This window comes from Phyllobates terribilis, unplaced genomic scaffold (genome assembly GCF_046119375.1).
Source record: "Phyllobates terribilis strain yellow unplaced genomic scaffold, ASM4611937v1 Scaffold_56__1_contigs__length_8794411, whole genome shotgun sequence".
Lineage (NCBI taxonomy): Eukaryota > Metazoa > Chordata > Amphibia > Anura > Dendrobatidae > Phyllobates > Phyllobates terribilis.
In genome coordinates, this window is record NW_027362816.1 from 8,120,712 (window position 1) to 8,143,058 (window position 22,347).

Consider the following 22,347-nt stretch of genomic DNA (forward strand, 5'->3'; position numbering starts at 1 on the left):
GTTAAAGAACTTACGTGGTATCTCCCATGACTGAGGGCATCACCCTACTTAAGAGACTTCGCCTTACTTAAGAGACTTCACCTTACTTAAGAGACTTCACCTTACTTTGAGAGGCTTCACCTTACTTTGAGAGACTGCATCTTATTTTGAGAGATTTTGCCTTTGGTGATATATTGAATTACTGTTCATTACCCTTGTTACTAATCCCTTGTTCAGAATACCTGTTGCATAAAATTGTTTATTTTCATCTCAGACTGTTCTCGCCTTGTATCTCTGTGCGTTGCATTCCCGCACCTGCATTACATTTGGCGTAGTCGGCAAGATGCAACATTCAGACGCAGAGATGGGGGATCAGTCTGTGGCTGGGTCTGGTCGGACCCATATACCCCTGGGGGCTATGCTCAGCCATCTTCCCAAGTTTTCAGGGGATGGCATGTCACTGTGGGACTGGGTAGAAAGACTGAGAAGTATGCTACCCCCTTGATCCCCTAGCCCAGGCGGAGCTGGCCCTCCTAACCCTTGATGGAGAGGCCCGACAGACTGTGATGTACCGCCCACCTGGGGACCGTGACACCGTGGATAAAGTGATAAAAATTTTAGAGGACATGCATGGTGACATTACAGATTTGGGACACTTGCGCTTACGGTTGTTCCAGCGGGTCCAAGGGGAAAATGAGACAGTAAATCAGTATGTTAATGCGTTGCAGGAAGTGACAGCCCATATCACTAAGAAAGCTCGAGATGGGAACCGAGGACTGGGACCATTGGATGAGTTGTTGCGTGACCAACTGATTGCCGGCTTGAAAGACCCTTCCCTGAGGCAGATCCTGAAGGAGCGGCTGCGATTGAGCCCTGATATGGGCTTCCTGGAGGTAGGGGCTGAAGCTAGAGTGCTGGAGAGAGAAGTTCCTGTTCTTAAAGCCACAGTTAGAAGTCAAGAGGCAATTGCTCCTGGTTTCACCAACCAAGAGCCTGATTGGGTACGGGAAATACGTCAGGAAATTCGAGACATTCGGGGTGAGCTGAATGCTATTAGAAAGCCCCCTACTGCCCCTTTGCCGACGGACCGTACTGCTCAACGCAGACGGAGACCAGAACGAGAGAGACGCTCCTACCCGGCCCCAGCACGGCATGTACCTGACCTATCGGCAGAAAGAGGACCGGAGTGCTGGACTTGCGAAGGTAGGGGGCATATCTCCAAAGACTGTCCCAACCGAGAAAGGAGGAGGAGGGGACAGCCGTTAAACTAAAATGCCCCACGGTTGTGGAGCATACCGTGGGGTCTCGTGCTTCAGAGAGTAGAAGAGGGAGCTCTGAAGTCATTGTCTCCGAGAGGCCCATCATCTGGGCTGAATTCAATGGGCAGCGGATCCGCTGTTTGATGGACACCGGGTCTCAAGTGACCAGTATGCCTGAGACGTATTTCCAAAGTCACTTTCCTGAAGTCACTTGTTCCTGCCGGGAACCCACTGTCAAATTGGTGGCGGCCAATCAACTACCTATCCCAGTAGAGGGAGTATTATGGATGTCCATGCGGGCATGTGGAAAGGACCTCTGTCGAAAAGGGATCGTACTAACCACAGGGCCCGGAGGCGATGGGCCCATTGTTACCCTGGGCATGAATGTGCTGAAAGAAGTCGGACAGTTCCTGGCTGAGGGCTGTAGCAAAAACAACTGGACCCGCGCCACTCGAGACCCAGCTAGCAAGAGAGTGTTCCAACACCTCGTGCGGCTCAGCCAGATTCAAACATTGCCCGCTACCTCTCAGTACCTTGGCAAGGTATCGATACTGCCCGAAGCCACAATGACACTGCCGGTGGGACAGACTGTACTCACGTTGCCGGTGCTGGCACATGTGTCCTTAGAGGGCGTAGACATTCAAACTGAACCGATGGAAGGAGAAGAATCGCCCTCTGGACTCCTGATTGCTCGAACCCTGGGCACCGTGCTGCACGGCCGAGTACCCGTGCGCTGTATCAATTTAGGTGGCACCAGTTTACAGTTGTTGCCCCGACAAGAGGTGGCGCGAGTGTACATAATGCCAGAGGCCCTTACTAGAGCGGACGATATAGGGCTGGCACCTATGGAAGGAAAACCATGGACCCTAGAGGTGTCCCTCAACAGCCAGGAGAAAGGAAGAGAACCGTTAGCTGGACGCCACCTTCTGGAAGAAATGGAGGCTAATCTGACTGAGTTTTCTGCTGGACAAGTAAGGCAGATCGAACAACTTCTACAGCGATATCAGGGAGTGTTTTCACAGCATGAAGATGATTTTGGGTGCACTCGGGACATTCAGCACGAAATAACCACCGGAAATACTGCTCCCATCCGAGAGAGATATCGGCAGATCCCGCCTCAAATGTACCAGGAGGTGAAAGAGTTATTGGCCCACATATTGCGGAACGGTGTGATCCGTGAAAGTCAGAGCTCCTGGGCGGCTCCGATCATGCTGGTCCGAAAGAAGGATGGTACCCTAAGATTTTGCATGGACTATCGAAAGCTGAATGCCTGTACAGTCTGGGACTCCTATCCACTCCCCCGAATTGAAGAGTCTCTATCTGCACTAGGGAGCGCCAAATTCTTCTCTTCCCTCGACCTGGCCAGTGCCTATTGGCAGGTCCCAGTAGCTGAGAAGGATCGCCCGAAGACCGCTTTTGTTCTCCCTATGGGCCTGTTTGAGTTCAATCGGATGCTGTTCGGACTAACAAATGCGCCAGGGACCTTCCAACGGCTGATGGAGAGATGCTTGGGGGACCTCAACTTTGAAGCCACGTTAATATATCTGGACAATATAATTATCTATTCCGCTACGTTTGAGGATCATCTCCGCCGATTGGAACAAGTGTTAGAACGGCTTCAGAGACACGGCCTGAAAATTAAGCCTCGAAAGTGTCGTCTCTTCAAACGAGAAATTGAGTATCTGGGGCACACTGTGTCCAGTGCAGGAGTACACCCCACTGCAGAGAAAGTAGCTGCCGTGCAGAAGTGGCCCACGCCCACCAACCTAAGGGAACTGAGGGCGTTCCTCGGGCTTGCTGGATACTACCGCAGATTCATTAAAGACTTCGCTAAGATTGCGATCCCGCTCAATGAATTGCTGAGAGGAACAACTGGGGGAGCCAAGCGACAGCCCATCCAGTGGGGCCCACGACAAGAAGAGGCATTCCGAGCATTGAAAATGGCGCTAACAGATGCCCCAATCTTGGCCTACGCCGACTTTTCGCAGCCTTTCGTGTTGTACACCAATGGAGCTTGCATGGACTGGGAGCAGTGCTGGCTCAAGTACAAGGAGGAAAAGAGCGAGTGATCGCGTATGCCAGCAGGTCACTTCGAGATACGGAGAAGAATCCGGAGAACTACAGTTCGTTTAAGCTGGAGCTACTAGCACTGGTGTGGGCCATGACCGAGAAATTTGCTGAGTACTTGTCAGGGTCAGAAATGCAAGTGCGGACAGATAACAACCCTTTGGCCCACTTGGAGAACGCCAAACTGGGTGCGTTAGGACAGCGGTGGGTTGCAAGGATGTCCAAATACCAGTATAAGATTGCCTATCGGTCCAAGGCCCTGAACACCCATGCCGATGCCCTGTCCCGGGTCACTCAGGCAGGGCCGAAGGAGGACAGAGATGAGGAGCTCGAAGGCAACGAGATTCCGGATTTCAGCCAGTTCGTCGCTGCCCAAGAGACCAGAGAGGAGCCAAAGCCCACTCAGATTCTGGGCCGTTCAAGAGACGAATGGATACATCTGCAGCAATCCGATCCCGAGTTAGCAAAATTGAGGGAATGGGTCACCCTTAATCAAAGACCCGACCAGAAAACCAGAGCCACTTCACTTCCAACTACCCTACAAATCCTAGGTTAGTGGGAGAGGCTTCTCCTGAAGGATGGCTTGCTATGCCGAAGAATCCAGCTGCCTCGAGAGTTTGATGTTACCTGGCAGGTGGTAGTTCCAGGAGCGCTAGTAACACAGCTAGCCCAAGAAGCTCATAGAAGAGGTGCTCACTTCGGAGTAGAAAAGACCTTTCGGTGGTTGCAACGGCTGGTGTATTGGCCTCAACTGCAGCAAGAAGTCAAAGGAGTCTGCCGAGCATGTCGCCAGTGTGAGTTGAATAAGCCCCCGGAACAAAGAGCTCCCATTCAGACCATCCGAACTTCTGCCCCCTTGGAGGTCTTGATGATTGACTACTTGATGATAGGAACTTCATACAATGGTTATGGACACCGTTTGGTCATGACTGATCACTTCACCAAGTTCGCAGTAGTGACGCCTACTAAAGACCAGACGGCAGAAGCCGCAGCTAAGGCCATCTGTCAAGATTTCATCCGGATTTATGGGTGCCCGAAGCGAATACATTCTGACCAGGGGGCCTGCTTCCAAGGGCAAGTGATGGATGAGTTGCACCGCATCTATGGAATCGACTGTTCCCGAACAACGCCCTACCAACCGCAAGGGAACGGCGCATGCGAGCGCTTTAACCGAACCCTGTTGCAAATGTTGCGAATATGTGTCCGAGCTGGTGTGGGTGTATAATAATCGAGTTCATGCGACCACCGGCTACACCCCTTACATGTTGCTGTTTGGAAGAAGTGGCCGAGATATCACTGAACTGGAGCTAGACTCAGAAGACCCCGGACCGGGCGGTAGCCCAAGTACCTGGATTCGAGAACACCGGCATCGGCTCCATACAGTGAGAAGACTGGTTGCTCAGAAGTTTCAGGAAGTAGAGCATGCAGTTCGGCCCCCGACGACAGGTGGATCACTTCAGCCAGGAGACCGAGTGCTGGTGAAGGCTAAACTATTTGGAAGTAAACTGGACCATCGTTGGGAGGCGATACCATATCGGGTGGTGAAGAAAGTTCACCCAGACAGCCTAGTCTACGAGGTTAGGCCCGAAGGGGATGACGCCGCGACACCCAGGGTGTTGCACCGTAATATGCTGCGACCTTGCTCCTCTGAAGCAGAAGTCTGTAACAGAGTTGGGCCCCCAGATATATTGGCTGAAGTGCCACATGCAGGAACCTTAGGGGATGAAGAAGGATGGGCCACAATGCAGTTTGGCCCGTCAAAACCGTTGATGCCAACCCCGAGTGGAATTCCAAATGAGTCGGGAAATGATTTGCAATACCCAGTGGTTGATTCCTCGGATCTCCCGGAGTCACCTCCGCAAGAAGAGCTCCGCAGAGCTGAGCGGGCTAATGCCGGAATCCCTCCTAACCGGTATGCTCAGGAAGAGTTCATCTGGTCTCAAATCCAACAGAAAATGCAGGAGTTTGCCCAACTGCTGTCTGAGCTTGCACTGCCTGGAAGGAGGCATCAGTTCTGCGAGAAGCCCACTCGCCCGAGGACTGGCGAGCAAAAAGGAGGGAGGAATGTAGCCCAGTCAAGAGAGCTTGTAAAAGAACTTCTACATGATGTTTCAAGGATGGAAAGAGACTGCCATCTACTGGCCAGACGCAGTCAAGCGGAACCAAGATATGCAAGGGAAGTTGCAGGGAGAGCAAGTTCAGACGCTGGACCTGATCAGGTGACTTCCAGGAAGGAGTTCCGGAAAATAAGAGGCCAGCGCGCCAAACCTTGAGGGGTCTTTGGCGCCAAGCAGCAGAAAGGAGCTGACGTGTTCCCTGCATCCTGAGAAACCCCGCGTGACAGGCCTAAGCCAGAGGCCTGTGAGGTGCCACAGCCGGGCACCGGTAAAAGAGCTCCGGATATCTCGCGGATGTTACCTGAGTGCTGCGCCTGCTGAGGAGACTAGGAACCTGATTGCGGTGCTGAGTGAGTTTGCGGAACCCAACGTCGCCCGCCGACAGACGAGGCCTGGACCCCCCTATCCAAGGCTCGAGAGACTGCCTCCAACAGCCAAGCAGAGAGGAGTTGAGAGACGGTTGCCCCAGGAAAGTCACGCCAGCGGAAGCGGAGGAGCTGCATACGTGAACAGGGCCGTCACTTCCACTGTTCACCCACGGTACCGGGGACAATTGGGATTAGATACTCAGGTTGGGAGGGGAACGGTTGGGACTAAAGGAGCACAGCTTGATCTAATTGAATTTATGCAGAAGAGACTCACGGCCTAGCGGGAATAATCGGTGACCCCCGCTAGGGCCAAATGTACAGTTAAAGAACTTACGTGGTGTCTCCCATGACTGGGGGCATCACCCTACTTAAGAGACTTCGCCTTACTTAAGAGACTTCACCTTACTTAAGAGACTTCACCGTACTAAAGAGACTGCACCTTACTTAAGAGACTTCACCTTACTTTGAGAGGCTTCACCTTACTTTGAGAGACTGCGTCTTATTTTGAGAGATTTTGCCTTTTGCTGATATATTGAATTACTGTTCATTACCCTTGTTACTAATCCCTTGTTCAGAATACCTGTTGCATAAAATTGTTTATTTTCATCTCAGACTGTTCTCGCCTTGTGTCTCTGTGCGTTGCATTCCCGCACCTGCATTACATGATTGTATATGGGGGATAAAGGAAAGTTGTGTGTCAAATATGACTCCAAGACATCGAGCTTGCTGCTTGGGGGTTATGGTGGCGCAACCCAAGAAAATTGAAAAGTCAGGTATAGGTAGGTTAGTAGAGAGAGAAAAAACAAGGAGTTCAGTTTTGGAGAGATTCAGTTTCAGATAGAGGGAAGACATGATGTTAGAGACAGCAGACAGACAATCACTGGTATTTTGTATTAGAGTGGGGGTGATGTCAGGTGAAGAGGTGTATAGTTGGGTGTCATCAGCATTGAGATGGTACTGGAAATCAAATCTGCTGATGGTTTGTCCAATAGGAGCAGTATACAAGGAGAAGAGGAGGGGACCTAGGACTGATCCTTGTGGAACCCCGATAGTAAGAGGAAGATTAGAGGAAGAAGAGCCGGCAAAAGATACCGTGAAGGAGCGGTCAGAGGTAGGAGAAGAACCAGGAGGGAGCGGTGTCCTTGAGGCCTATACAGCGGAGCATAGTGAGGAGGAGCTGATGATCTACAGTGTCAAAAGCGGCAGAGAGATCCAGGAGAAACAGCAGGGAGTAGTGACCATTAGATTTAGCTGTTAGTAGATCATTAGAGACTTTAGTGAGGGCAGTTTCAGTAGAGTGTGAGGAGCGGAAACCAGATTGTAAAGGGTCGAGAAGAGAGTTATCTGAGAGATAGCGGATTAGGCGGGAATGGACCAGGCGTTCCTGGAGTTTAGAGATGAAGGGAAGATTAGAGACCGGTCTGTAGTTAGCAGTGCAGTTCTGGTCCAGGGATGGCTTTTTCAGTAAAAGGGTTATGATGGCATGTTTAAGTGAGGAGGGAAAGATACCTGAAGAAAGAGAGAGGTCAAATATTTTAGTTAGGTGGGTAGTGATGTCAAGGTAAAATATATATATTATAGAAAATCAATTAGTTTATTTTAATAGATTACCTAATCAGTGTGAATTAATATAGAGATGATGGAATAATCTATGTGTATGTATGTATGCAAATGTACATATGCACATTGATTATGTTAATAGTTAATGATATATAACAGTTTCTGTTCTCAGGCTATGTGCCCACGATGCAGAAATGCTCCGGATTTTTCCTGAGCGTTTCTGCATCTCCCTGGCAGAAAAAACGTATGCGGATTGTACATGCGGATTTTACATGTGGATTGTACATGCGGATTTTACATGTGGATTGTACATGCAGATTTTACATGTGGATTTTACATGCGGATTTTACATGCGTTTTTCCTGCCAGGGACAAGCGGATATGAAGCTTTCTTCACATGCATTTCCGCATGCGCATTGAAAAGCGCTTTCCAAGCGATTTTAACATCACTTGGAAAGTGCTTGACAACTTGGTCACACTATATAAATCCATGCAAACGGCATGGATTTATATAGTGTATCCGAAAGAATGTTAAAAAATAAAAAATAAATGTCATACTTACCTTGCCCCCGGTGTCTTTATCCGATGTGTCTCAGCTTGCCGGCAGTTCGCGGTACACTGAAGGACCTGCCGTCACATGACTAAATGACGTCAGCGCAGGTCCTTGAGTCCACCGCGATCTGCCGGCAAGCCAAGACAAGCACACCGGGGGCCATCGGAAGGTAAGTATAATATTTATGTTTTATTTTATTCTTTTTTTACAGGTACTATGGTACCTGGGTCCGGAGGAGAGTCTCCTCTTCTCCAGACCCGGGTACCATCCGCACATTGAAACGCATGGAATGCGCATGTACAGATCAAGTCATGCGGATTCCATGCGTTCCAATGCAAGTCAATGGCGGCGAAAACGCAGCGCTTCCGCAAAATAATTGATCGTGCTGCGTTTTTTTCCGCAATGATAAGACGCAGCGGAAATTTCTGCAGCATGTGCACAGCACATGCGGATTATCATTGGGGAACATGGCAGGCCTTCTACCAAGCGTTTTTTAAGCGTTTCTGCAGAGGAATTGCCCCTGCGGAAACGCTTAAAAAACGCATCGTGGGCACACAGCCTTATTGTAGACATGAACAACTAAATGATTTCCTGGGAATGACGTATGTATGTGCATGGCTGATAACAGAGAGATTCATGTCGAGTTGGCAAAGATGGTGCTGAGAGACGACTTCACCCCTCCCATCAGAATTCCTAAGGTGTTACTGAGGCCAGGAGATACATGGATGAGCAAATTGCAGTGTGCCAAGTTATCAGAAGGAGCAATGAATTTCACTAATCCCACCTAGAAGTAGAATACTATATAACCCCATGTCTACATAATAAAGTATGTCATTTTGCGTGGTTTAGTCTCTGAGTGAAGTTTTTCAACCATATTAGCAAATTTGGTTGATTTGCATTCACTCGGACATCTTTAATTAGGAGGAGAGCAGTTACCTAGTGTATCTTAAATTGGTGAAACCTCCACAGTGACAGCTGGGGAAAGGAACTGAATGAGCTGTGAGGGAATAGGGTCACTGTTGCAGGTTGTAGGGCGGGAAGAAGTCTGGTCACTTCTTCTTCTATGACCAGCTCGAAGATGGAAAGTGAACTTGAGGTGCGGGAGGGAAGGGAATCCAGACTCTGAGGGGATTGTGTAAAAATGTCTTGACAGATATGATTGATTTTTTGTAGGAAATAAGTGGCCAGATCGTCAGCGCTTAGGTTGATGACGGGGGTCTGTACTTTAGAGCTCAGGAGGGAGTGTGTAGCGTCGCCGTTCCCCTCACCTCTCCGCTCCGTGCCCGGCGTCCTCCTCCCGCTCTGCTGGCAGCGCGCGCTGCTTCCGGGTCACTGTGCTTAGGGCGCGCGCGTGCTCCCTCTCTCTTAAAGGGGCCGCATGCGCCGTCCTAAGGAGTCTCCGGCCAATGGCCGGAGGATCTCACCATATATAAGGCACCTCCTCCAAAATGGAGGTGCCCGAGCAATGTTGTTGCAAAGCCTTTCAACTCTGCTTCAGCCCTCAGGTCCCGTTGCCAGCTTGTTTTCCAGTGCTGTCTACCTGCTTGCAATCCTGCGGTCCGACAGTCTGCCTACCAGCATCTGCCAGTCTGTCTATGGATCAGTCCGCCTGCGGACCAGGAAGCACCTGCCAGATACAAAGGACTGCCCCTTTGTATAGTAGCTCAGAGGTTCCACCTCCCAGACCCGTTACAGTTTGCTCGGGCCATGGAACCCGGTGGCACCCAAGCTCCCTCGCTCTCGGACCTATGTCATGAACTATCCCGTCAGCGGTCCCAACAGGACTCCATCTTGGGCCACCTGCGTAGTGTTAACTCCCGCCTGGACACACTGACCGCCTCATCGGGAGCTGCTTCCACCCGCACAACTACTACTCCGGCAGCGCCGCTGCCCATCAACACCATGGCATCCCTTCCTGGTCCACGCCTTTCCGCCCCCCCTCGATTTGGTGGAGATCCCGGCCTGGCACGAGGCTTCATTAACCAGTGCACCCTGCACTTTGAACTTTTGGCATACCAGTTCACCACTGACCAAGCCAGGTGGCCTTCATCATGTCCCATCTCACTGGGGAGGCACTGGCTTGGCTAAATCCTCTATGGGAGAGAGGAGACCCCCTGGTATCCAACCTGCCAGCCTTTCTCACGGCCTTCCGGAAAGTCTTCGATGAACCTGGAAGAAAGACCTCATCCGCCTCATCTCTGCTACGCCTCCGTCAAGGGAGTCTCACCGTGGGCCAATATGCCATACGGTTAAGTACCCTTGCTTCCGAGCTTGCCTGGGATAATGAGGCACTGGTTTCCGTCTTCTGGGAGGGCCTGTCCGGCCGGATTAAAGATGAACTTGCCGGTCGGGACATTCCTACCACTCTCGATGACTTAGTGACACTTGCCACCCGGATTGACATCCGGTTCCAGGAGCGCACCAAAGAGGTCACCCGTGAGAGGAGGTTTCCACACCTTGCTCCTACTTTTCTGAATCCCGTCTCTTCCTCTGTAACTCCCCGGCCGCACTCGCCAGAGCCCATGCAGGTCGACCAAACCAAGATGGTCAAAACCTGTCAAGAGTCTCGCCATGCCGAGGGGAGCTGTTTCTACTGAGGTAGAAAGGAGCACCGGATCCGTTCCTGCCCGGAGAGGTCGGGAAAAGCATGTGTCTAGGATCGCTCAGAGAGGTCGTCCTAGACAAGAATAAATCCTCTCCTTCTCTGATGCTGTCGGTCTCTATCATCTGCGGGGAGAACCGTTACTTTGAGCTTGCTCAACTTGATTCTAGAGCTGCTGGAAATCTCATTTCTCAATCCCTGGTAAAGAAATACCGCATTCCCACCAAACCTCTGGCTGTACCCTTATCTGTCGCCTCCGTGGATGGGGGTCTCTTACCGCATCCCATCCAACTCATCACCGAATCCATAACTCTGCAGGTGGGAATGCTGCACTCTGAGAGCATCTTCTTCCATGTTCTGCCTGGACTCTCTCACGCCCTCTTGCAAGGCCTACCTTGGCTCCAGAGACATGCACCCGTGCTTGATTGGCAGACCGGAGAAGTCCTTCGCTGGGGGCAGGACTGCCATAAGACTTGTTTAGTTCCCGTTCGTCCTGCCCGTCCTTCTCCTACCCCAGCCAATCTACCCGGCCTACCGGTTCCCTATTGGTCTTATGCGGACGTCTTTATCAAAAGAGAAGCAGAGACATTACCCCCTCATAGACCATACGATTGCCCAATCGACCTGATACCCGGCGCTACTCCTCCCCGTGGGCGTATTTACCCTTTGTCCGCTGCTGAAACCCGGTCCATGTCTGAATATATCGAGGAGAATCTGGCCCGGGGACTTATCTGGAAATCTACCTCCCCGGCAGCAGCAGGCTTCTTCTCCGTCAAAAAGAAAGACGGCTCACTCTGTCCCTGTATAGACTATAGAGGCCTTAACCAGATCACGGTGAAAAATAAATACCCCCTTCCGCTCATTCCTGAATTATTTGACCGTCTGAGGGGTGCTAGAATCTTCACCAAGCTGGATCTCCGTGGGGCGTATAACCTGGTCCGTATCCGTCAGGGGGATAAATGGAAGACGGCATTCAACACCCGGGACGGCCACTATGAATACCTCGTAATGCCCTTCGGTCTCTGTAATGCTCCCGCCGTCTTTCAAGAGTTGGTCAATGACATCTTCCGTGACCTTCTCTACTCCTGCGTGGTGGTGTACCTGGACGACATCTTGGTCTTCTCTCCGGATCTTCCCACACACCGGAGGGACGTTCGTCAGGTCCTGCTCAGGCTCAGGCAGAACCACCTCTACGCAAAATATGAGAAGTGCCTCTTTGAGCAGACCTCGCTTCCGTTTCTGGGCTACATAATCTCTCAGACCGGCCTACGAATGGATCCTGAGAAAATGTCTGCCATCCAGAAGTGGCCCCGACCGGAGGGGTTGAAGGCTATTCAGCGGTTCCTGGGCTTCGCCAACTACTACCGCCTCTTCATACCGCACTTCTCTTCCCGGACTGCCCCTATCTCTGCGCTCACCCGTAATGGCGCTAATCCCAAATAATGGCCGCCCGAAATAGAGGAGGCCTTCCTTTCCTTGAAACAAGCTTTCTCCTCCGCCCCTGTGCTGGACGGCAACAAGTAATTCTTCCTAGAAGTAGACGCTTCCTCCTTCGGAGCCGGAGTGGTACTCACCCAAAAGTCGTCATCCGGAAGAATGGTAACCTGCGGCTTCTTCTCCAAACTCTTCTCCTCTTCTGAGCGCAATTATTCTATAGGAGACCGAGAATTATTAGCCATTAAGCTGGCACTGGAGGAGTGGCGTTACCTGCTCGAGGGGGCTCTTCACCCGGTAATAATTTACACGGACCACAAGAACTTGGCTTACCTCCAGAGTGCCCAGAGACTTAACCCGCGCCAAGCCGGGTGGTCCTTGTTCTTCTCCCGCTTTGATTTCATTCTTCATTTTCGCCCGGCAGACAAAAACATCAAAGCTGATGCCTTGTCCCGATCCTTTTTGGGCTCTGATCTAGAGGAGGAGCCTAAGCACATCATCGACCCCGCCAAAGTAATGCAGGTGGCCCCCGTGAATCTAAATCGTCTTCCACCCGGTAAGACGTTTGTAACAGTACCTGATCGTGAGAAGGTCCTACACTGAGGACATTCGTCTAAGCTAGCTGGCCATTCTGGTCAGAAAAAGACCCTCTAGCTTATTACCCGGCATTACTGGTGGCCTACCCTGCACAAGGACGTAATAGACTTTGTTTCAGCCTGTGCGTCCTGCGCCTGCAACAAGGTTCCTAGACACCTGCCAGCCGGCTGCCTCCTGCCTCTTCCTGTACCTGCTGCCCCGTGGCAGCATATAGCCATGGACTTTATAACGGACCTCCCTGTCTCTGTCGGTTGTACGGTCATTTGGGTGGTCGCTGACTGCTTTTCTAAGATGGCTCACTTCATTCCCCTGCCGGGCCTTCCGTCTGCATCTGAGTTGGCTAAAGACTTTATCCATCATATTTTCCGTCTTCATGGTCTTCCTCTCCACATCGTATCCGATCGAGGAGTTCAGTTCACCTCTCGCTTCTGGCGAGCCATGTGTAAATTGCTGGGGGTCACCTTGGACTTCTCTTCTGCTTATCACCCACAGTCCAATGGTCAAGTAGAGCGGATCACCCAAATTTTAACCAGTTACCTCCGGCACTTTGTTAATGCTCACCATTCCGACTGGTTGGATCTTTTACCGTGGGCCGAATTTTCCTACAATAATCACGAGAGCGAATCTTCCTCCAAATCCCCGTTTTTTATAGTCTACGGTCAGCATCTTCGGATCCCGTCTCCCGTCTCCACCTCGGTGGACAATCCGGCTGCGGAATCTCTTGTTAGCGAATTTTCCTCCATTTGGGAAAGTACCAGATCCGCACTTCTTCAGTCATCCGAGCGGATGAAAAAACAGGCTGACAAAAGACGTCTGGATCCACCACAATTCCGTCCTGGAGATAAAGTCTGGCTCTCGTCCAAATATGTCCGGCTCAAGATTCCTTCCTACAAGTTAGGGCCTCGGTTCATCGGCCCACTGGAAGTTATCAAACAAATCAACCCGGTGGCCTATAAATTGAAACTCCCGGCCAACTTGCAGATCCCTAACTCCTTCCATGTATCTCTACTCAAACCCGTTGTACTTAACTCTTTTTCCAAGTCTACAGGTACGCCTCCTGCTCCGGTTTCCGCTGAAAACGAGTTTGAGGTAGAGAACATTCTGGCCACCAAAAGGGTAAGAGGAAAGACCTTTATTCTAGTGGATTGGAAGGGGTTTGGTCCTGAGGAGAGAACGTGGAAGCCCCGGGAGAACATCCATGCCCCTCTCATCCTTGATAAATTTCTCTCTGGCCTAAAAAAGGGGGGGCCTAAAGGGGGGGGTACTGTTAGGTCGGCGTCCCTGCCTCCTGCTAGGCAGTGACGCCGTTCCCCTCACCTCTCCGCTTCATGCCCGGCGTCCTCCTCCCGCTCTGCTGGCAGCGCGCTGCTTCCCGGTCACTGTGCCTAGGGCGCGCGCGCGCTCCCTCTCTCTTAAAGGGGCCGCGTGCGCCGTCCTAAGGAGTCCCCGGCCAATGGCCGGAGGATCTCACCATATATAAGGCACCTCCTCCAAAATGGAGGTGCCCGAGCAATGTTGTTGCAAAGCCTTTCAACTCTGCTTCAGCCCTCAGGTCCCGTTGCCAGCTTGTTTTCCAGTGCTGTCTACCTGCTTGCAATCCTGCGGTCCGACAGTCTGCCTACCAGCATCTGCCAGTCTGTCTATGGATCAGTCCGCCTGCGGACCAGGAAGCACCTGCCAGATACCTGCCTGATACCTGTCTACCTGCTTGCAATCCTGCGGTCCGACAGTCTGCCTACCAGCACCTGCCAGTCTGTCTATGGATGAGTCCGCCCGCGGTCCAGGAAGCACCTGCCAGATACCTGCCTGATACCTGCCTGATACCTGCCTGCCTGCCAGCCTGTCCAGAGACTCTTACCCGCTCACCTGGGAGCGCTCACCTGCTACCCGCCTGCTAGCCTACCTGGAGGCTTAGCCGTCACTTGCTGTGACCACCTGCCTGTCCAGAGACTCTTACCCTCCTGTAACTTGCCGTGACCACCTGCCTGTCCAGAGACTCTTATCCTGCTGTCACTTGCCGTGACCACCTGCCTGTCGAGAGACTCTTACCCTGCTGTCACTTGCCGTGACCACCCGCCTGTCTAGAGGCTCTTATCCTGCTGTCACTTGCCGTGACCACCCGCCTGTCAAGAGATTGTCCCCGTCACTCGCCGTGACCTCCTGCCCTTCTACCCAGAGACTGTCCCTGTCACTTGACGTGACTGCCTGCCCGCTTTCCCTGGGAGCCACCCGCTTCCTTACAAGGACTGCCCCTTTGAATAGTAGCTCAGAGGTTCCACCTCTCAGACCCGTTACAGAGTGGAAGGTTTCAAAGAGTCGTTTAGGATTGTTGGCTAGAGATGTGATGAGAGTGGTAAAGTAGACTTGTTTAGCCGGATGGAGAGCAGAATTATAAGTTTTGAGCATGAACTTATAGTGGATGAAGAGAAACCAAAAACAAGAAAAATACCCAAATAATTGAAAGTAAATGTATAGTGGATGCATGCCTATAACCCAGTGAACATCCACAGTCTAAAGTGGTCCATATATCCACTGTAAGGCTTATCAGCTCAGGTAATATTGCCGCCTGATCATTTAGAGAGAATACAATTAGAAAAATCTTGACAATCAGAAATTAAAAACCTATTGATAAAAAAGAATATAAATGTCTGGTTTTAATAATTACAGAAATTTCTAGCTGATATATTCCTTAACATGATCAACACTCGTATAAGACGTAGATAGTACTCGGACCTCACAAGTGACCGCGGTCAGATAGTATTTCATCTAAATCACAATTAGTCAGGAAGCAGGAAACCACTAGAATAAAATTCCGCAAGTACAACAAACGTGATTGTATATTATCATTAGGCTATATTCAGTAGCTTTACCGAGAATTCTATAATAAAGGCTCAGTGGTCAATGTTCTCGTGTATAAAACATTCACATAACATAAAAATAAGTAACAATGCAGAACACTGAGGTGGTAAATCTAAAGCTTCCTCCTAAAAGGAAAACCCCACGCGGGGAGAGGACCACATCTGAAGACTCGACAATGACACATTATGATGGAATGATCATCTCGGAGCTTCTCCTGCTGAGCCTTCACCTCTTTCCAGGACATCGAGGAAAAAAAGAAAATACCTGACTATTCAAGGAACCATTCCTGAATAATTCTTAGTATTCTGGGATATTTGGCTGCATCCGTTCTTTATGGAAATAAGGATCTACAAATGCCAAACTGTTGTAAAATGCAGCAAATGTTCTATTGTGTGGTATACTGGGATCTACGGGGGCTTCAAACTCTGGGGTGACCATTATAAAGCAGCACAGAGCCCATTGTATAAACTCTACTGGTATATTTAGCTGTATTAGAACCAAAATATCTAACTGAAGGCCCACCATACATATTAGACTAATGTTGACCTATCCCACCGATATTGACAGATTCAGCTGAAACTCAAATGTGTATGGGGGCCCAGACAACTGATTGTTGGGGAAGTTAAAGGGGTATTCCTATCTCCAAGATACTATCCCAATATGTAGTAGGTGTAATAATAATATTAGCAAATACCTCCAATTAGAAATGTAATATAGTCCTTCTGATTAGCAATGTTGCTTACCCCATGTGCAAGGCATTGCAGTAGCTTAGGCATCCATGGTTACGACCACACATAGTTACGCTTAGTGGTCGTAACAATGAATACCTAAGCTACTGCAATGCCCTGCACATGGGGTAAGTGACATAGCTAATCAGAAGAACTATCCTACATTTATAATTGTAGGTATTTGCTAATATTATTACACCTACTACATATTGGGATAGGATTTTGGAGATGAGAATACCTCTAAAGTGTCCGACATGTCCGATTTTGAACTATTGATCCTTCTGTTTCCCTGGAGATAACTTATCACCAAAGATGTAGGACTGCGGTTCTCTTATAGAGAACACAGAGACACTCGGCTGAAGTACTCTTGTGTATGGGACAACGCTTTACTGTTGGAATTGCTGTGGCATATGAGAGGAGACTGACTATGAGCATCACTATCACGGTGAAAATATTTAGGATTTTTAAAGTCCTAATTTTAGGAGGTCCAAGTCCTAAAAAAATATTATTAACCAGGAACAATGTATTATTTAGAAAAAGACTCATCCATCGCCTGATTGGATTGTTTATAGTCCTCTCATCTGCCCATGTAAACAGGACGTGCTGCCGACAATAAGCAACCATCTTAGTACACTTTGTATCGGCCCTTTTGAAAAGGCTTTATATGAGCACCGGTGGACTTGTTAGTGGGGTTGTGGCCTGACGCTGATGATTGGCCACACTATCTATCAGTGTTCGGTCAGTATTTTTTCTCAGGAGTGGGAGCCAAAACCAGGTGAGGAACAATCAGAGAAACGGTCTAATAGAAACAAGTCACCAATTCTGCATTTATCACCCACTCCTGGTTTTGGCTCCCACTCCTGAGAAAAAATACTGACCGAATACTGATAGTGGGGCCTTGGCCTCAGTCCACAAGTCCACAGTGCATGACCGTGCTCATTCATGTGTATTTGTACATGTGAGATCTGAAATGAACGTGAACGACTGTGACCTGTTTGGTGAGATAAAGGTTACTGACGCACTTGATCTAAACTTAGTCCCGCAGTCCGGCTTCACCCATTTTTTTCCTACAGATCATATTACCTGAACTTATCATGTGTCTTCCCAGGCTGTAAACAGAGAGGAGGCAGTACATTGTAAAGACGAGGCCTACAGCGTCCAAAGCCCAAACCCGAAAAGCCAACAACTAATCTGTCCGGTGTACAAATACATTCCACCCCTCTGTTATCCTGATCAGACAAGGAGCTCACATGGCTCATTACAGGACGGGTCGGAAGTTCTCTTAAAGTGATCTACACCTCCGACATTAAATGTGACGATACGTTTCTAATGTCTAGACGGAGTGAGCCGTCTTTCTTTTTGACGAAGGAGAAGCCTGCTCCCGCCGGGGAGGTAGATTTCCGGATAAATCCCCGGGCCAGATTCTCCTCAATATATTCAGACATAGACCGGGTCTCAGCAGCGGACAAAGGGTAAATACGCCCACGGGGAGGAGTAGCGCCGGGTATCAGGTCGATTGGGCAATCGTATGGTCTATGAGGGGGTAATGTCTCTGCTTCTCTTTTATTAAAGACATCCGCATAAGACCAATAGGGAACCTGTAGGCCGGGTAGATTGGCTGGGGTAGGAGAAGGACAGGCAGGAAGAACGGGAACTAAACAAGTCTTATGGCAGTCCTGTCCCCAGCGAAGGACTTCTCCGGTCTGCCAATCAAGCACGGGTGCATGTTTCTGGAGCCAAGGTAGGCCTTGCAAGAGGGCGTGAGAGAGTCCAGGCAGAACATGGAAGAAGATGCTCTCAGAGTGCAGCATTCCCACCTGCAGAGTTATGGATTCGGTGATGAGTTGAATGGGATGTGGTAAGAGACCCCCATCCACGGAGGCGACAGATAAGGGTACAGCCAGGGGTTTGGTAGGAATGTGGTATTTCTCTACCAGGGATAGAGAAATGAGATTTCCGGCAGCTCCAGAGTCAAGTTGAGCTAGTTCACAGAAACTGTTCTCCCCGCAGATGATAGAGACCGACAGCATCAGAGATGGAGAGGGTTTACTCTTGTCTAGGACGACCTCTCTGAGCGATCCTAGACACAGGCGTTTCCCGACCTCTCCGGGCAGGAACGGATCCGGTGTTCCTTACTGCCACAGTAGAAGCAGCTCCCCTCGGCACGGCGTAATTCTTGACGGGTTTTGACCATCTTGGTCTGGTCGACCTGCATAGTCTCAGGTGACCCTCCCAGAAGACGGACACCAGGGCGTCGTTATCCCAGGCAAGCTCCGAAGCAAGGGTACGGAACCGTATGGCATATTGGCCCACGGTGAGACTTCCTTGACGGAGGCGTAGCAGAGATGAGGCGGATGAGGTCTTCCATCCTGGTTCGTCGTAGACTTTCCGGAAAGCCGTGAGAAAGGCTGGCAGGTTGGACACCAGGGAATCTCCTCTCTCCCATAGAGGATTTAGCCAAGCCAGCGCCTCCCCCGTGAGATGGGACATAATGAAGGCTACTTTGGCTCATTCGGTGGAAAACTGGTGTGCCAAAAGTTCGAAGTGCAGAGTGCACTGGTTAGTGAAGCCCCGTGCCTGACCGGGATCTCCGCCAAAACGAGGCGGGGCGGAGAGACGGGGACCGGGAAGGGATGCTATGGTATTGATGGGCAGCGGCGGTGGGAGCTGTGCTAAAAGAGGTCAGGGGCTGGAAGCTGTAGAGCTCGCCCTGATTGAAGAATTATCACCGGACCCGGAGTCCGAGGCTGTGGGGACTAATCCTAACCCAGCAGCAGAAACCGACCGGCAGGGGATTTCAGGTCCTCTGGCCAAGAAACCCGAAGGCACGGTCACACGCAAGGGACCAGCACCGCCGTCGTGGAGCGGAAGCTACCAGAAGGCCCCGAGTCACCGGCCATACGGGTGAGCACCACACGGTACACTCAGGGACGTGGGCTACTTTTACCCGCCTCTAGCAAGGTAGCCAGAAGAGTACGATTAGTTGGGGAGGCCTACAACTCCGCCTGGCCAGGGGAGATCCCATCTGCTCAGGGACTGACCAGGCCCCGATCGCTAGCCAGTACTCCGGGAGGGTCTACCTTTGTCACCAGTAAAGACCCTGAACTACACCGCACCGTCTCTGAGTGGTTCCTGCTACCCCCTTCAAACACGTCGGCTGCCCTGAGACCATACCCCTCCCGTTGGGGGTTATACCAACTACGCTGCACAATCGTACCACCGGCCTCAGCGGTCTGCCCTGCAGCGGCAGCTCCATAGCCGCATTCAACGGGTGGCGTAGTCGAACATTCTAACATCTACTGCTAAACTCTGCCACTCAGTTTGACTCCCTGGGCACGGACCGGGTCACCGCCACAAGACTACTTCCCCTATCTGATCCGGCTCCGGGTAGACTCTCGCGTGCGCGACGCTGCGCGACACAGGCCCAGGGGCGCGTCAACTTTTGGCGTAGTCGGCAGGATACCGTTCCCGCAACCACCGGGTACTGCGTGCCTGAAAGAGAGACTTTTAAAACTTACCTGTGGTGAAGATTCCCGCCATCCGGCGCCATCTTCAGCCTTCTTCCCGCCATCTGTGAAGTTTTCCCGCCATCCGGCGCCATCTTCTGCCTTCTTCCCGCCATCCGTGGAGTTTTCCCGCCGTTGGACGCCATCTTGAAGATGCCGCGCGGGAAGAAGAGGGGCGTGGACTCCGAAAGCGCGCGAGAACTGAAGCCCCGCCTCACGTCCGGACGTTGCGTAAGGTCCTGGAAGGAGCCCAGCAGACGCCGACGTCACAGGAGCGCGACGGAAGGTCCTCAACCCTGACGATCCACTGTGGAGCTGCGGCCTACGGAAGAGGATCATCGCAAGGTAGGCCACGGTCCACTAGGGGGGAGGAAGATGTCGCATACGGAGGAGAGCTTCACTGCCGCAGCCACCGCCAGCGCCACCGCTGCTGCGGTCATGCCTTTCACCATGCCCTATATCCCGGGGGCAGCCTGGCTACCCCAGTACTCAGGGGGGTCACATACCCTGAATGACTTTAGAGAAAAGCTGGATAGCCTCTTCCAGGTGTATCCCCTCACAGAAGAGCAAAAAGTGAGCATCCTGGTGGCCCAACTAACCGGGGCAGCCCAAAGGGAGGTAAAGTCCTGGCCACCTGGGAGGAGGACTGTCGCAGGGATATTAACCCGGCTGAAGGACACCTTTGATACCCGCACCTCAGCCGAGATTAAGCTTAGATTCTACGGGTGCAAACAGCGAGCACATGAGAATATAAGGGACTATGCACTAAACCTACAAGAGGCCCTGAGAGCCATTAAGCAGACCGAACCTGACGGCGTGGGAAACGAGGACAGGCTGTTGACCGAACAATTTATAGAGGGACTATATTGCAATGCCCACCGAACCCAGTTGCGGGCAATGGCCTTACAGGATCCTCATCTGGACTTTGCACAGTTCAAGGACAGAGCCATCCGGGTGCTCCGAGAACCGGCACCGGGTGGCGTTGTGACCCACAGGCGCCCTACTACCGCTTACCACCAGGAGGCGGCGCCCTTGTCGGCAGGGCCTGTGGGGGCTGATGCGCAGGCTTTGAACAATGACCCGGCTCCAGACCTGCACCATCAGGTCCAAGAGCTAGCTAAAAGCGTTGCTGCGCTAACCCGAACTGTGCAGTCTTTACAGGTTTCTGCTCCAGGGAAGATCCAGCTGGCATCCGGACCGGAGGACATCCCGTGGCGTCGACCAAGGAGGACCCCACCGGCCAGAGGAAGACCCAGCGACCGATACAACGAGGACGGACAACCCATCTGCCGCCGCTGCAATCAACTCGGACATATGGCAAGGTACTGTCCTTTAAACTGGCACAATCTGGGGTAGAGGGCCAACCCCTAGGAATAAGATCACCAGGCCCATCGAACTGGCGTGACAAATATGTGGGAGGACGTCCAGTCTTGCCTGTGGTACTGGATGGCATTTCTATGAGTGCCCTACTGGACACCGGGTCACAGGTCACCACCATCCCGTACGTGCTCTTCAAGCAGTACTGGAATGACTCGGATATAACCCGCTACCCTGACGACGACTTGAGTATCATCGCCAGCAATGGTCAACCCGTGCCACAGATCGGATTCAAAGAGATGACCATTAAAATCGGTAGAGTCGAACTGGCAGCACAGGGACTGATCATTGTAGACATTGACAAGCGCGAGAGTCACCCAAAGATAACTCTAGGAACTAATGTGATTGAAAATTGTCTTGCAGAGGTGATTTTCATTTTACAGCAGGTTGCCAAGAACGCCAGCTCCGGCCAGCAGCGAGTGCTCCAAAAAGAGATCCGGGCACTGATGCGACGGCAACAGGTGGAACTCTCCGGTGGTGAGATTGGAAGCGTGAGAATGTGTGACCCTTTCCCTATTGCCATGCCCCCAAAAAGTGAAATGATGATTTGGTGCTGGGCAGCTATTGGTCTAAGAGGTAGAGACTACCAAGCAATGGTAGAACCCGTCTACTCAGACAGTAGGCCCACCATTTTGACAGCACGAGGGGTGGTTGATGTACGCCATGGGAGGGTGCCCGTTCGCATAATAAACATCGGGAAAAGGGAAGTGTACCTGCCCCGGTATGCTACGATCGCCAAATTGTATACCATCAATCAAAATTCTGTACAGTCCGTGGAACCCTTGCCTCCATCTCACCCAGAGGAAGGTAACGGCTCTAAGAAACCAATGGAGGACTGGTGTCAGCAACTACATTTGGGTACTGACTCCACTCCCTCACACCAGAAACAGGGAGTCTATCGGGTGGTTCAAGAGTACGAGAGAGTGTTTAGTAAACACCCGTTAGACTTCGGGCGAGTAAGGGGAGTAGAACATCACATACCCACGGGAGACCATCCTCCCATAAAGGAGAGGTATCGTCCTGTACCCCCTGCACACTACCAACAGGCCAAGGGGATGCTTAGAGACATGAAGGAGGCTGGGGTAATCAGGGATAGCTGTAGCCCCTGGGCAGCTCCATTAGTCTTGGTTAAAAAGAAAGACAACACCATGAGAATGTGTGTAGATTACCGGAAAATCAACCGTATCACCCACAAAGATGCGTACCCCTTACCAAGGATAGAGGAGTCTTTGGCTGCTTTAAAATCTGCTAACTTCTTCTCTACTTTGGATCTCACTAGCGGGTACTGGCAGGTTCCTGTAGCAGAGGCGGACCGGGAGAAGACCGCATTCACCACCCCGAT

The 22,347-nt window shown here is 51.2% G+C and overlaps 1 protein-coding gene and 1 pseudogene across 2 annotated transcripts in view; one reads left to right on the plus strand and one right to left on the minus strand.

Annotated features, from left to right (window-relative positions):
* The window catches only part of LOC141192249 (uncharacterized), a 338,025-nt gene that overhangs the window by 34,920 nt on the left and 280,758 nt on the right, over window positions 1-22,347 (minus strand). The gene's annotated exons all lie outside the window — the stretch shown is intronic.
* Window positions 15,483-22,347, plus strand: part of LOC141192261 (vacuolar protein sorting-associated protein 37A-like) — a 38,704-nt pseudogene continuing 31,839 nt past the window's right edge.